The sequence below is a fragment of the Myodes glareolus genome, chromosome 1 (assembly GCF_982192425.1).
Source record: "Myodes glareolus chromosome 1, mMyoGla1.1, whole genome shotgun sequence".
NCBI classification, from domain to species: domain Eukaryota; kingdom Metazoa; phylum Chordata; class Mammalia; order Rodentia; family Cricetidae; genus Myodes; species Myodes glareolus.
This window is the reverse complement of record NC_142026.1, coordinates 60,519,382-60,535,168: the sequence shown is the minus strand read 5'-3', so window position 1 is coordinate 60,535,168 and position 15,787 is coordinate 60,519,382. Positions and strand designations below refer to the sequence as shown.

The following is a 15,787-nucleotide window of genomic DNA, read 5'->3' as shown; positions in this document are numbered from 1 at the left end:
TGTTTGTAAGTGAACTCATCTGTGTGTGCATGTGTGGAGGCCAAAGATTGGCCCAGGTGTCTTTCTACACCTTAAAATGATTTTTAAGGTTTATTTTTGTTTGTATGTGTATGTGTGTTTTCCCTGCATGTCTGCATGTGTATCACATGCATGCCTGGTGCTTGCAGAAGTCAGAAGAGGGCATCATTATCCTGAAGCAGGAGAGATAGTTGGTTTTGAGCTACCATATAGGGGCTGGGCGTCAAACCTGGTCCTCTGCTAAGTAGTAAGTGCTTTCACCATGGAACATCTGTTGCGTGTAACTCGCCATGGGTGTGGTATTCACACGGGTCTGTGAAATGAAGGTTAGAGACACATGAGAATGAACTTAGCCTCTGTGGCTGCAGGGGGCTCAGTCTTCGTGAACTGAAGCACTTTCCCATGCCTCTCAGTGTCTTTATTTTTTTTTCCTATCTTTACACTTTAGCTAGTAGTTTTCCATATCTCAAAACAAACTGAATGAGGTTTCCGAACATACAATGCCAGGTGCAAATTGGTTTTTCAGGTTTCCTCTAAACAAAGTTTTGCATGTGAGTTGTATCCATGGGAAACTCACAGACAACATTCACATAGGGCAATAAAGGGTAACACAAATGATGGGTTAGGGGCTGAGTGAAAACTCTGGAGTCAGACCAGGTACAGCATGTCTCCAGCTCCTCCACCTTACACACAGGGTCTTTCAGTGAACCCAGAGGTCACTGTTTTAGTCAGACTGTCTGACCAGTGGGTCCCTCAGATCTGCCTATCTATGCCTCCCTGCCTCCTTCCTGTCAGGGTTACAAAGGCATGGGATCTGAACTCAGGACCTAATGCTTGCATGGCAGGCAGGCACTTTACAGATCGAGCTGTCTCCCTCAGAACCAAATGTTGTTACCCTAAAGAAAAGGAATCTGAGAATATCTTTACTTTATGTGAATATTGCACAGTGTATCAAAGCATCATATGATACTCCATTATTCTGTACAATTTTATGTCTTTGTATCAATTAAAAATAAATTTCATTTAAAAGAGGCCATGGGTTTGAGAGGCAGCTGGAGGCATTACTTAATTACATTTTGATTTTTAAATATTGCAAAAATTACACATAAAATATTTAATAATTGATAAAAGTAAGCAACACAATTTGCTGACACATTGATTTTGTATCTCTTGAGCTATGATGAGAATAAGCTCAGTTGTTAGGGTTGGGTTGTACTCAGTGGTAGAGCACTAACCTATCACGTGTGCAGTCTTGTGTCCCAGCTCTAGTACTGTGAGTGTAACATGCACTTGTGTGTACGCAGACTCTTTGCTTAAGTCTACGGGTTATTTTTTTTTTCCTGAGACACAAGTTTGACTAGGTTTTATTTATTTTTTTTGAAAATTCATTTTTTAATTAATTAATTAAAAATTTCCACCTCCTCCCCACCTCCCTTTTTCTTCCCCCTTCTCACCTCCCCCTCCCTTTCTAGTACTAAGAGCAGTCAGGATTCCCTGCCCGGTGGGAAGTCCAAGGTCCTCCCCCCTCCATCCAGGTCTATAAAGGTGAGCATCCAAACAAACCAGGCTTCCACAAAGTCAGTCCATGCAGTAGAATCAAAACCCAATGCTTTTGTCCTTGGCTTCTCAGTCAGCCTTCATTGCCAGCCACATTCAGAGTGTCCAGTTTGATCACATGCTCCATCACTCCCAGTCCTGCTGGCCTTGGTGAGCTCCCATTAGATCAGTCCCACCGTCTCAGTGGGTGGACGCACCCCTCGTGATCCTGACTTCCTTGCTCATGTTCTCCCTCCTTCTGCTCCTCATTTGGACCTAGGGAGCTAAGTCCAGTGTTCCAACGTGAGTCTCTGTCTCTATCTCCATCCATCGCCAGATGAAGGGTCTATGGTGATATGCAAAATATTCATCAGTATGGTTATGGGACAAGGCCAGTTCAGGCCCCCTCTCCTCTGCTGTCCAGGGAACAATCTGGGGATCTCTCCTGGGAACCCCTCTAGAATCAAGTCTCTTGCAAACCCTAAAATGGCTCCCTTAGTTGAGATATATACTTCCCTGCTCCCATATCCATCCTTCCTCCCTCCCCGCCATCCCAATCCCCCAAGCTTTCTCCAATCCTCCCCTACTCCCTTCTCTCTAACCCTCTCCCCTTCCATCCCCACCCCCGCTGTGCACCCAAGGTTGCCTGGCACTCTTGTCTACTTCCAATATCCTGAAGGATAACTATATGATTTTCTTCAGGTTCACCTTCTTATTTAGCTTCTCTAGGATCATGAATAATAGGCTCAAAGACCTTTAATTATAGCTAGAATCCACTTATGAGTGAGTATATACCATATTCCTCTTTTTGTGCCTGGGTTACCTCACTCAGTAAAGCGTTTTCTATTTCCATCCATTTGCATGCAAAATTCACGATGTCTTTGTTTTTTACTGCTGAGTAAAACTCTAATGTATATATGTTCCACACCTTCTTTAACCATTCTTCTGTTGAGGGGCACCTAGGTTGTTTCCAGGTTCTGGCTATTACAAATAGTGCTGCTATGAACATAGTTGAACAAATGCTTTTGTGGTATGATAGGGCATCTCTTGAGTATATTCCCAAGAGTGGAATTGCTGGGTCCTGAGGGAGGTTGACTCCCAGTTTCCTGAGAAACCGCCACACTGATTTCCATAGTGACTGCACAAGTTTGCATTCCCACCAACAATCGATGAGTGTTCCTCTCACTCCACATCCTCTCCAACATAGGCTATCATTGGTGTTTTTAATTTTAGCTATCCTGACAGGTGTAAGATGGTATCTCAAAGTTGTTTTGATTTGCATTTCCCTGATCGCTAAGGAGGTTGAGCATGACCTTAAGTGTCTTTTGGCCATTCAAAGTTCTTCTGCTGAGAATTTAATGGGGATTGCATTGAATCTATAGATTGCTTTTGGTAGAATTGCCATTTTTACTATGTTGATCTTCCCAATCCAAGAGCATGGGAGATCCTTCCATTTTCAGGTATCCTCCTCAATTTCTTTTTTCAAAGACTTAAAGTTCTTGTCAAATAGATCATTCACTTCCTTGGTTAGAGTTACCCCAAGATATTTTATGCTATTTGTGGCTATCGTGAAAGGTGATGCTTCTCTGATTTCCCTCTCTGTTTCTTTATCCTTTGTATATAAGAGGACAACTGATTTTTTGGAGTTGATCTTGTATCCTGCCACATTACTAAAGGTGTTTATCAGCTGTAGGAGTTCTCTGGTAGAGTTTTTGTGGTCACTGATGTACACTATTCTATCATCTGCAAATAACAGATGTTTAACTTCTTCCTTTCCAATTCAAATCCCCTTGATCCCCTTACGTTGTCTTATTGCTATTGCTAGAACTTCAAGCACTATATTGAAGAGGTATGGAGAGAGTGGACAGCCTTGTCGTGTTCCTGATTTTAGTGGAATGGCTTTGAGTTTCTCTCCATTTAATTTGATGCCAGCTATCAGCTTGCTGTAAATAGTTTTTATTATATTTAGGTATGAACCTTGTATCCCTTATCTCTCCAAGACCTTTATCATAAAGGGGTGTTGAATTCTGTCAAATGCTTTTTCAGCATCTAATGAAATGATCATATGGTTTTTTCTTTCAGTTTATTTATATGATGGATTACATTGATAGATTTTTGTATGTTGAACCAGTCCTACATCTCTGGGATGAAGCCTACTTGATCATAATGGATAATATTTTTAATGTGTTCTTGGATTTGGTTTGCCAGTATTTTATTGAGAATTTTTGTGTCAATGTTCATGAGTGCGATTTGCCTGTAATTCTCTTTCTTGGTTGTGTCTTTGTGTGGTTTTGGTATCAGGGTAACAGTAGCTTCATAAAAAGAGTTTGGCAATGACTCTTCTGTTTCTATATTGTGGAATATATTAAGGAGTATAGGTATTAGCTCTTCTTGGAAGTTCTGGTAGAATTCTGCATTGAATCCATCTGGTCCTTGGCTTTTTTTGGTAGGGAGGTTTTTGATAACAGGTTCTAATTCTTCATGACTAACAGGTCTATTTAGATTGTTCACCTGGTCTTGGTTCAATTTTGGCATATGGTACTTATCTTAAAAATGTCCATTTCTTTTACATTTTTCAATTTTGTGGCATACAGGCTTTTGTAGTAAAATCTAATGATTCTCTGAATTTCCTTTGTGTCTGTGGTTATATCCCCCTTTTCATTTCTGATCTTATTAATTTGCATGTTCTCTCTCTGCCGTTTGATTAGTTTGGATAGGGGTTTGTCAATCTTGTTGATTTTCTCCAAGAACCAGCTTTTTGTTTCATTGATTCTTTGGATTGTTTTCTGTGTTTCTATTTTGTTGATTTCACCCATCAAGTTGATTATTTCCAGTCTTCTACTCCTCCTGGGTGAGTCTGATTCTTTTTTTTTCCAGAGCTTTCAGGTGTGCTGTTAAGTCTCCAATGTGTGCTTTTTTCGTTTTCTTTAATTGAGCACTTAGTGCTGTGAACTTTCCTCTTAGCACTGCTTTCATAGTGTCCCATAGGTTTGAGTATGTTATGTCTTTATTTTCATTAAATTCAAGAAAGACTTTAATTTCTTTCTTTATTTCTTCCTTGACCCTGGGGTGATTCAGTAGTTGACTCTTCAGCTTCCATGAGTTTGTAGGCTTTCTGGGGGTAGCATTGTTGTTGAATTCTAACTTTAATCCATGATGATCCAACAAGACACAGGTGGTTACTAATATTTTTTTGTATCTGTGGAAGTTTGCTTTGTTACTGAGTATATGGTCAATTTTTGAAAAGGTTCCATGAGCTGCAGAGAAGAAAGTATATCTTTCCTGTTTGGGTGGAATGTTCTATAGATGTCTGTTAAGTCCATTTGATTCATTACCTCCAATAATTCTCTTACTTCTCTGTTAGGTTTCTGTCTGATTGACCTGTCCATTGGTGAGAGAGGTGTGTTGAAGTCTCCTACTATTAATGTGTGTGGTTTGATGACTGCCTTGAGTTCTAGAAGTGTTTCTTTTACATAAGTGGGTACTTTTATATTAGGGGCATACATATTCAGGATTGAGACTTCCTCCTGACTGTTCCTGTTATGAGTATAAAATGTCCATCTCCATCTCTTCTGGCTGATTTTTAGTTTGAAGTCAATTTTGTTAAAAATTAGAATGGCCACACCTGCTTGTTTCTCAGGTCCATTTTCTTGAAAAACCTTTTCCCAACCCTTTACTCTGAGTAGATGTCTGTCTTTGTGGTTGAGGTGTGTTTCTTGTAAACAGCAGAATGTTGGATCCTGTTTTCGTATCCAATCTCTTAGTCTGTGCCTTTTTATAGGTGAATTGAGACCATTGATATTAAGTGATATTAATGACCAGTGGTTGTTGACTCCGGACTTATTTATTTATTTATTTATGGTAATAAAGTTTGTGTGTTTCCTTTCTTTGAGTTGTGCTTGTGAAGGGTCGCTAGATATTTGAGTTATTGTAGGCAGTGTTGGCAATATTGGATTCCTTTGGTTGTGATTTTCCTTTTCTTACTTTCTGTAAGGCTGGATTTGTGGCTATGTATTGTTTAAATATGTTTTTATCCTGGAATATTTTGTTTTCTTCATTGATAGCTTGGCTGGCTATAGTATTCTGGGCTCGCATCCATGGTCTCTTAGTTTCTGCAGTACCTCTATCCAGGACCTTCGGGATTTCATGGTTTCCATAGAGAAGTCTGGTGTAAGTCTGATAGGTTTACCTTTTTAAGTTATTTGATCTTTTCCTTTTCAGCTCTTAATATTCTTTCTTTAATCTGTATGTTTTGTGTTTCGATTATTATATGGTGAGAGGATTTTTTTTTCGATCCAGTCTATTTGGTGTTCTGTACGCTTTTTGTACCTTCATAGGAATATCGTTCTTTAGGTTGGGAAAGTTTTCTTCTACAATTTTGTTAAATATATTTTTTGGGCCTTTGATCTGCAATTCTTCTCCTTCTTCTACCCCTATTATTCTTAGGTTTGGTCTTTTTATTGTGTCCCAGATTTCCTGAATGTTTTGTGATGAGAATTTGTTGGATTTGCTGTTTTCTTTGGTCAGAGTGTTTATTTTCTCTATGGTGTCTTCAGAATCTGAGATTTGTTCTTCTATCTCTTGTATTCTACTGGTTATGCTTGCTTCTGTAGTCTCTGTTTGTTTACCTAGATTTTCCATATCCAATCGGCCCTTGGTTTGTGTTTTCTTCATTGTCTCCATTTCAATTTTCAATTCTTGAACTGTTTCCATTACCTATTTGATTGTTTTTTCTTGGTTTCCCAGGGTGTCATTTACGGATTTACTCATTTCTTCAAACTTTTTGTTATACTTCTTATCCATTTCTTTAAGTGAGTTATTCATATCCTGTTTAAGGGACTCTATTGCTTTCATAATGTCACTTTTCCCCACTTCTTCTGGATTAGGGTATTCAAGTCCTTCTCTTGTAAGATCGCTGGGTTCTGGTGTTTTCATGTTGTTTTTCAGATTGTTGGAGGAATTCTTGCCTTGGTGTCTGTCCATCTCTTCCTCCAAATACTCTCCAATGGATCTTCTTGTATAGGTTCACCTTCCCTTGTTGGCCAGGGACCTTGCTGACAAAAAGCCTACCTTGCTGCTAGCAGGCTATTGAAACAAAGGAACTCCTGCCTGCCCAGCTGCACTCACCACCTTGTCCCAGCACCCAAACAGGCTGAGCTGGGGGATTTTATGGCCCCAAGGAAGGGAGGATGAAGGGAAGGGGTTCCTGGGTGAAAGCTGGGATGGGATAGGAGGAGAGAGGGTGTAGCAGGGTGGAGCAGCCCCTGCAGAATGAACAGGGAGTTAAGGGGGTCAGGAAACGTCTATGCTCCATTTCCAGGCTTCTGCCATGGGTCAGGAACACACTCACCCTTCTGATGGATCTTCTGCTACAGGATCCGTGCCCCTTGCTGTTCAGGGATCTCGCTGACAAAAGGCCTACCTTGCTGCTAGCAGGCTATTGAAACAAAGGAACTCCCGCCTGCCTGGTTGTACTTACCACCCTGTCCCAGAGCCCAAACAGGCTGAGCTGGGGGATTTTATGGCCCCAAGAAAGGGAGGACGAAGGGAAGGGGTTCCTGGGTGAAAGCTGGGATGGGATAGGAGGAGAGAGGGTGTAGCAGGGTGGAGCAGCCCCTGCAGAATGACCAGAGAGTTAAGGGGGTCTGGGAATGTCCGTGCTCCATTGCCGGGCTTCTGCCGTGGGTCAGGAGCATACTCACCCCTCTGATGGATCTTTTGCCACAGGATCAGTTTCCCTTGCTGGCCAGGGATCTCACTGACAAAAGGCTTACATTGCTGCTGGCAGGCTATTGAAACAAAGGAACTCCTGCCTGCCTGAGTGCACTCATCACCCCGTCCCAGCACCCAAACAGGCTGAGCTGGGGGGATTTTATGACCCTGAGGAAGGGAGGAAGAAGGGAAGGCTTGTTTGTTTTTTTGAAACAGAATCTTGCCATGTAGCTCAGGCTGGCTTGGTTTTCACTATGTAGATCAAGATGGCCTGGTACTTTTGGTAATCCTCCTGCATCAGCCTCTCAAATACTGGGATCACAAATGAATACTCCTACACCCAGCTGTGTGTACTCTGATATGGCAAAAGGACACAGCGTTGATCTCCTGTCTCACATTACATCACTCAGTTGTTTGGCGTCTTTGCCCGATTTTTCAGATCAGGATCCTGAAAGAGCTCCCTCAGAGCAGGGCTGTGCATGAGGAACAATTCATCAAGATGAAGTCTCAATCCTGAATATCTATGCCCCTAATACAAGAGCACCTACATATGTAAAAGAAACATTACTAAAACTTAAATGAAACACCACACCCCACACACTAATAGTAGGAGATTTCAACTCTCCTCTCTCACCAATGGACAGGTCAACCAGACAGAAACTTAACAGAAAAATAAGAGAACTAACAAATGTCATGAATCAAATGGACTTAACAGACATCTATAGAACATTCCACCCAAACAAAAAAGGAATGCCTTCTTCTTAGCATCTCATGGAACCTTCTAGAAAATTGATCACATACTCAGTAACAAAGCAAACATTTACAGATACAAAATAAATTGGAGTAACCACCTGTTTCTTATTGGATCAACATGGAGTAAAGTTAGAATTTAACAATGATACTACTCCCAGAAAGCCCACAAACTCATGGAAATCGAACAATCAACTACTTATCCACCCCTGGGTCAAGGAAGAAATAAAGAAAGAAATTAAAGACATCTTTGAATTCAACTAAAATGAATGCACAATGTATCCAAACCTATGGGACACTATGAAAGCAGTGCTAAGAGGAAAATTCATAGCACTAAGTGCCCACATAAAGAAAACAGAGAAAGCTCACATTAGAGACTTAACAGCAGAGCTGAAAGCTCTAGAAAAAAAGAAGCAGACTCAGCCAGGAGGAGTAGAAGACTGGAAATAATCAAATTGATGGATGAAATCAACAAAATAGAAACACAGAAAACAATACAAAGAATCAATGAAACAAAGAACTGATTCTTTGAGAAAATCAACAAGATTGACAAATCCTTACCCAAACTAACCAAAATGCAGAGAGAGACATTCAAATTAACAAAATCAGAAATGAAAAGGGGGTCATAACAACAGACACTGAGAAAGTTAAGAAAATCATTAGGTCTTACTACAAAAACCTGTAGTCCGCAAAATTGGAAAATGTAAAAGTAATGGACTATTTTTTTAAGATAGATATCATATACCAAAATTAAATCTAGACCAGGCGAGTGATTTAAGTAGACCTATCATCAAAAACCTCCCCTCCCCCAAAAAACAAACCCAGGGCTGGATGATTTTAGTGCAGAATTCTACAAGAAATTTCAAGAAGAGCTAATACTTATGCTCCTTGAAGTGTTCCACAGAATAGAAACAGATGGGTCATTGCCAAACTCTTTTTATGAAGCTACAGTTACCCTGATACCAAAACCACACAAAGACTCAACCAAGAAAGCGAATTACAGACCAATCTCACTCATGAACATAAATGTAAAAATTCTCAATAAAATACTGGCAAACCAAATGCAAGAACACATCAAAAAAAATCATCCATCATGATCAAATAGGCTTCATCTCAGAGATGCAGGATTGGTTCAACATACAAAAAAATCTATCAATGTAATTCATCATATAAATAAACTGAAAGAAAAAAGCTATATGATCATTTCATTGGATGCTGAAAAAGCATTTAACAAAATCCAACACCCCTTCCTGATAAAGGTCTTGGAGAGATTAGGGATACAAAGATCATATTTAAATATAATAAAAGCAATATACAGCAAGCCGACAGCTAACATCAAATTAAATGGAGAGGAACTCAAAGTGATTCCACTAAAATCAGGAACAAGACAAGGCTGTCCACTTTCTCCATATCTCTTTAACATAGTTCTTGAAGATTTAGCAATAGCAATAAGACAACACAAGGAGATCAAGGAGATTCAAATTGGAAAGGAAGAAGTCAAACTTTTGTTATTTGCAGATGATATGATAGTGTACATAAGTGACCCCAAGAACTATACCAGAGAACTCCTACAGATGATAAATACCTTCAGTGCTGTGGCAGAATACAAGATCAAGTCAAAAAAAATAAGTAGCCCTCCTACACACAAATGATAAAGAAGCTGAGAGGGAAATCAGAGAAACATCATCTTTCACAATAGCCACAAATAACATAAAATATCTTGTGGTAACACTAACCAAGGAAGTGAAAGACCTATTTGACAATTACTTTAAGTCTTTGAAGAAAAAAAAATTGAAGACAATAACAGAAAATGGGAAGACCTCTTATGCTCTCGGATAGGTAGGATCAACATAAAAATGGGCATCCTACCAAAAGCAATTGATAGATTCAATGCAATCCCCATTAAAATCCCAACAAAATTCTTCACAGACCTTGAAAGAATAATACTCAACTTCATATGGAAAAACAACCCAGGATAGCCAAAACAATCCTATACAATAAAAGAACTTCTAGAGGCATTCCATCCATGACATTAAGCTCTATTTCATAGATACAGTAATCAAAACAGCTTGGTATTGAATTAAAACAGAGACGTTGACCAATGGAATCGAATTGAAGACCCAGATATTAATCCACACACCTATGAACACCTGATTTTTGACAAAGAAGCTGAAATTATGCAATGGAAAAACGAAAGCACCGTCAACAAATGGTGCTGGCATAACTGGATGTTAACTTTTAGAAGAATGAAAATAGATCCATATCTATCTCCATGCACAAAACTCAAGTCCAAATGGATTAAAGACCTCAATATAAATATGAGCACACTGAACCTAATAAAAGAGAAAGTGGGAAGTAGCCTGCTATGTATGGGCACAGGATACCACTTCCTAAATATAACCCCAGTGGCACAGACAATAAGAGCAACAATAAATAAATGGGACCTCCTGAAACTGAGAGGTTTCTGTAAAACAAAGTACACAATCAATAAGACAAAAAGACAACCTACTGAATGGGAAAAGATCTTCACTAACCCCACATCAGACAAAGGACTGATCTCCAAAATATAAAGAACTCAAGAAATTAGACATAAAGATTCTAAATACCCAATTAAAAATGGTGTGCTGAACTAAATAGAGAATTCTCAATAGAAGAATTTCAAATGACCAAAAGATCCTTAAGGACATGTTTAACTTCCTTAGCTATCAGGGAAATGCAAATCAAATCAACTCTGAGATACCATCTTATACCTGTCAGAATGGCTAAGATCAAAAACACAAATGATAACTTATGCAACCACTTTGGTAATCAGTATGGCAGTTTCTTGGAAAATTGGGAATCAACCTACCTCAGAATCCAGCAATACCATGCTTGGGAATATGCCGAAAAGATACTCAATCATACTACAAAAGCATTTGTTCAACTATGTTCATAGCAGCATTATTTGTAATAGCCAGAACCTGGAAACAGCTTAGATGCCCCTCAACTGAAGAATGGATAAATAATGGATAACATGTGGCACATCTACACATTAGAGTACTACGCAGCAGTAAAAAAACAATGACATCTTGAATTTTGCATGCAAATGGATGGAATTAGAAAACTCTATCCTGAGTGAGGTAACCCAGACACAAAAAATAAATATGGAATGTACTCACTCATAAGTGGATACTAGCCATAAACAAAGGACATTGAGCCTATAGTTCATGATCCTAGAGAAGCTAAGTAATAAGTTGAACCCAAAGGAAAACATATATAGAGCCACCTGGGAATTGGGAACAGACAAGATCGCCTGACAAAATTGGGAGCTTGGGGCGGGGAGTAGAAGGAAGGGGAGAACTGAGGAGAACTTGAGGGAATGGGATAGTTGAGATGGAGGAAGGACAGATGTGAGAGCAAGGAAAGAGATATCTTGATTGATGAAGCCATCATGGGGTTGGCAGGAAACATGGCTCTAGAAACATTCCAAGGAATCCACAAGGCTGACTTCAGCTAAGACCCTAAGCAATAGAGGAGAGGGTGCCTAAACCGGCCTTTCCCTGTAGTCGGACTGATGATTATCTTAAATATCATCATAGAACCATTGTCCAACAACAGATGGAAACAGAGACAGAGAACCACAATAGAGCACTGGACTGAGCTCCCAAGGTCCAGTTGAAGAATAGAAGGAGTGAGGATATGAGAAAGGAGTTCAAGACCCTTAGGCGTTCACCCACTGAGACATTTTGCCTGAGCTAATGGGAGCTCACCAACTCCAACTGGACTGGGAGTGCATGAGCATGGGAACAAACTAGTCCCTTTGAATGTGGTTGACAGTTAGGGTAGACTGAGGGGCCACTAACAGTGGCACTGGGATTTGTCTCTACTGCATTTACTGGTTTTTTGGGATCCTATTGTCTTTGGATGTATACTATGCTCAACCTAGACGTATTAAGAAGGGCCTTGGACTTGCCACAGGGCAGGGTGCCTTGCCCTCTCTTAGGATTAGAGGGGAAAGGGGTGGGAGGGTGTGTGGAGGGAGTGGTAGGGTGGGAGAAAGTAGGAATTTGGAATGATACTTTTTAAAGTAATAACATAGTAATAAAAATTTAAATCTGTTGATTTGTACCTTTGTCTTGGTGCAGTGACTTTGTTTCTGAGGTGCTGGCCTCACTCTCCAAGGCTTCATCATGTCAATCCGGTATCCTCTCTCAGGGCTGCTCTCCAGTCTATGTGTTTCTTTCTTTGGTTGTTTTGATTTTGTTTTTATTTTGTTTTATTTCATTTTGTTTTTGCATTAAGGGCCTTGCTATGTAGCCTTAGCTGGTCCCAAACACTTAGGCTCAAACAATCCTGCTGTATTGCATTAGCATCCTCACTAACCACCATGTCAGCTTACACCCCAAGTTTTGGTAACTGTGTAATTGCCACATGAATTGTGGTGTGTGATTTCACTCCCATATCTCTTTGAATACTTTTGCAGTATATTTCACGTTCAACTATCAATTCTTTTTAAAAGTAATAAAAAATGTTATGTGTATGTGTGTTTTGTGTACATATTCTCCTGTGCATTGCACCACTATGTGCTTTGGTGCCCAAGGAAGCTAGAAGAGTCTTGCTTCTCTAGAACAGGAATTAAAGATGGCTGTGAGCCACCATGTGGGTGCTGGGAATGGAGCATGGGTTCTTTCTTTGAAAGAACCACCAGAGCCATTAACCTGTGCTATCTTGTCAGCCCCCCCAAGTATGAATTCTTAGCACTATAAATTAGAATTATCTTCTCTTGGAAATTTAATTGTCATCATGTGCTCTTTGTGTGTGTATCTTGCTGTTCATGGGGGCAATATTGTCAAAATTTATCTTAAAAGACTTATTTTAAGTGTGTGTGTGTGTGTGTGTGTGTATATATTCACGCACATACACAGAAGCCAGAAGAGGATGTTTCATTCTCTGGTACTGAGTCACAGGTTGTTGTGAGCCACCCCCACATGTGTTGGGAACTTCTTTGCTAGAACAGCAAATATTCTTAATTCTGGAACCATCTCACCACTTCTGCATCTTCTGTTTCCTGAGATGGTGTTCTCCTCTGTTTAGGATGACTTAGACCTTCTGGGATCAAGTGCTCAGGTGTGTGCCTCAGTACCCAGCAGGATTCATAATTTCATTTTACACTGTTATCTCTTTAACAGTAGCTGAGTATTTTATCCTGTGGACACATGATTATCTGTTCAGTTTCTCTGTTGATGGAGTTTTAAAATTATTGACTGTTATGAATTATGATGCTATGAACATTCATGTATAACTCTTCTTGTGCCTGTTTATGTGTTTTTTGATAAATATCTCATGATCCAGTGAGATGCCTGGGTTGTAGAAGTGTGTGTTTGACTTTATGAGAACTTCTCAAACTTTCCTCCAGAGTGCCTGTACCAGTGTGTACTCCTAGTGCCACGCGTGTGCTCGTCATGCCCATGCTCACAGAACTGTTACTGTCAGTCTTTTAAAAGGTAGCTATTTGTAAGCAATTTCTTCCTGAGGACCTTTCTGTTCGCACCTTGCAGAAACAGTTCACTGACATGCTCATCACATTGAGTTCTCTTTCAGCCTCTAATGTCTCCATGTCTCTGTGCTTCAGGTCACTGTTTCCTGACATGTAGGATGTGGGAATCACTTGGGAGTTTTCCAGAATACCCAAGCCCAAGTCTCATGAACATACTGTCCCTTTCCCCCAGGAAAGGAATATAGGTTTATGCAAGTTGAGAAATTCCCTCAATGATGCACAGCCCTAACTAAAAGCCACTGCCCTGCTTCTACTTCCTCCAGCAGGGGCCTCTTGACCACTGTCACAGTTTCTCCGCCCATTGCTATGCAAGACAGAAATGTGACTTAGGTAGGGAACAGAGAATGAGGAATGCATGCTGTTACTCAGCTCCATCTCTCCCAACACACAGTGCAGGACACACTGTACAGGGAATGGGCCCCTCAGAAGTAATTTGATTTACACATGCCAATTCCTGTAATGAGACAATCCCTCACAGACACTCGCATAGATTAGCCTTCATAGATGATCTCACAGGTGTGCCTAGGGGCTTGTCTCCTAGGTGACTCTAGATTCTCTCAGGATGACAGTTGACCCTGACCACCACAACTACCCATTAATGGCATCAGAAGATTTAAAGTTACCAGTGTTTGCATTCCTTTGCAGATCAGTTCAATTAGGCGATGTGAATGGAGCCTGGGCATATCTAACTATTCCTCAGGGATTCCAACATGTAGCCATATTTTCCCATTTTCCATTGGATTTGTGTTTTGGGGATTAAACACAGAGCCTCACACTCCTGGGCAAGTGCCATGTTACTGAACTGTGCCTCAGCCCTTATTTCTCTGTGTATGTGTGGTATTTGTCCCTTTCAAATTTTGTGTTATTGCTATTTTCTGTGTCTTCTGTCTTAGGAATTTATGTTTCCTAGAGAAGGACCCCATCTGAGAAAATGGTAGACAATGTTTTCCTGGTGACTAACTTATGTATTCCTGAAAGGTTCAGAAAATCTCTGTCTACCACACAGCTATGTCCTTCCTAAATCTGATGTCCTCACTTGAATGCTCTAGTGTTTGATCTATGTGAAGTAGCTTATGATAAAGAGTGACCACAGTGAATGTAATGGAGAAATCATGCTGCTTGGTGTCCATTTGTAGGCACAGCATTGGGACTAAGATTTATATCAGATCGGAGACACATCTGATGAGAATTGAGAGTGGTGGAAAAGTGAGAACATGCTTGACATACAACATATGTGTGGGTGAAAAATTAAAAAAAATACATCAAGGGAGTCAGGTCTGGTGCTCATACCTTTAATCCTACCACTTGGGAGGCAGCGGCAGGCAGATCTTTGTGAGTTTAAGGCCAGCTTGGTGTACAGAGTGAGTTCCAGATCAGCCATAGCTACACAGGGAGACTCTGTTTCAAAAACAAACAAATAAACACACACTCAAAATAAGTCTAAAAGAAAAAAATCCGTGTGCTGAATGTGATGCGCTCTTTGTATGAGTATTTATTAGGAGGCAGGCACCATGAGTTCCAGGAAGAGGTAGGGGCTTAAGGTACACTTGCAGGAGCCATCTGCAGACACCTTTGGAGCTGAGCAAGGGGTGGGCACACGAAGTGTCTGAGGCCTGACTTGTGTCAGGATGCTGTATGTTGGTGGTGGATGCAACACGAATGACCCAAAAAGAAGAGTTGCTTGTGGTCATAGGTGGTGTGAGGGTGACATACCCCTTTGGATCCAAGAAGTGACAGTGGCTTCATGGTGCTTCCAGTGTCTTGGGTATGGAAATGGGATAGGGGAAGGGCCGGCCACACATGCATTGCCATTGTTTGCCAGGGAGGAAAAGGAAATGACAGGGTAGCACTTGATGGAATTACTACACGGATCTTATTCAGGTCAGAGGTTTAAGGGGATAGGCAGGAAATTAGCAAAAGTCAAGGGACAGGAAGTGCTGGAGAGAATTCAGTGTGAGGCAACATGTAGAGATTTTTGAGTTGAAAGCTGCATGGCTGCCTTTGAGTGGCTGGAGCCACTTGGGTAGGAGGAATTGTTTACTATGATGGAAAGGACCAGAGAGGCTCTTTATTCCTGTAATCCCTCCTCTCTTAGAGGACTATAAACAGCTCTTTCCGGGCAGCTCAGGGCTTGGCTTGTTGCTTGCACGTATGCTTTCTTAATAAATGTGTAGTGCATTTAGCTAATTCCTAGACAACTACATCAGAGAGCTAGCAGTAGGCTCACTCTGGCCC

At 40.6% G+C, this 15,787-nt stretch overlaps 1 long non-coding RNA gene across 1 annotated transcript in view; it reads left to right on the top strand.

The window, feature by feature from the left end:
* Nucleotides 1-15,787, top strand: part of LOC146896012 (uncharacterized) — a 112,401-nt gene that overhangs the window by 42,058 nt on the left and 54,556 nt on the right. The window lies entirely within an intron of this gene.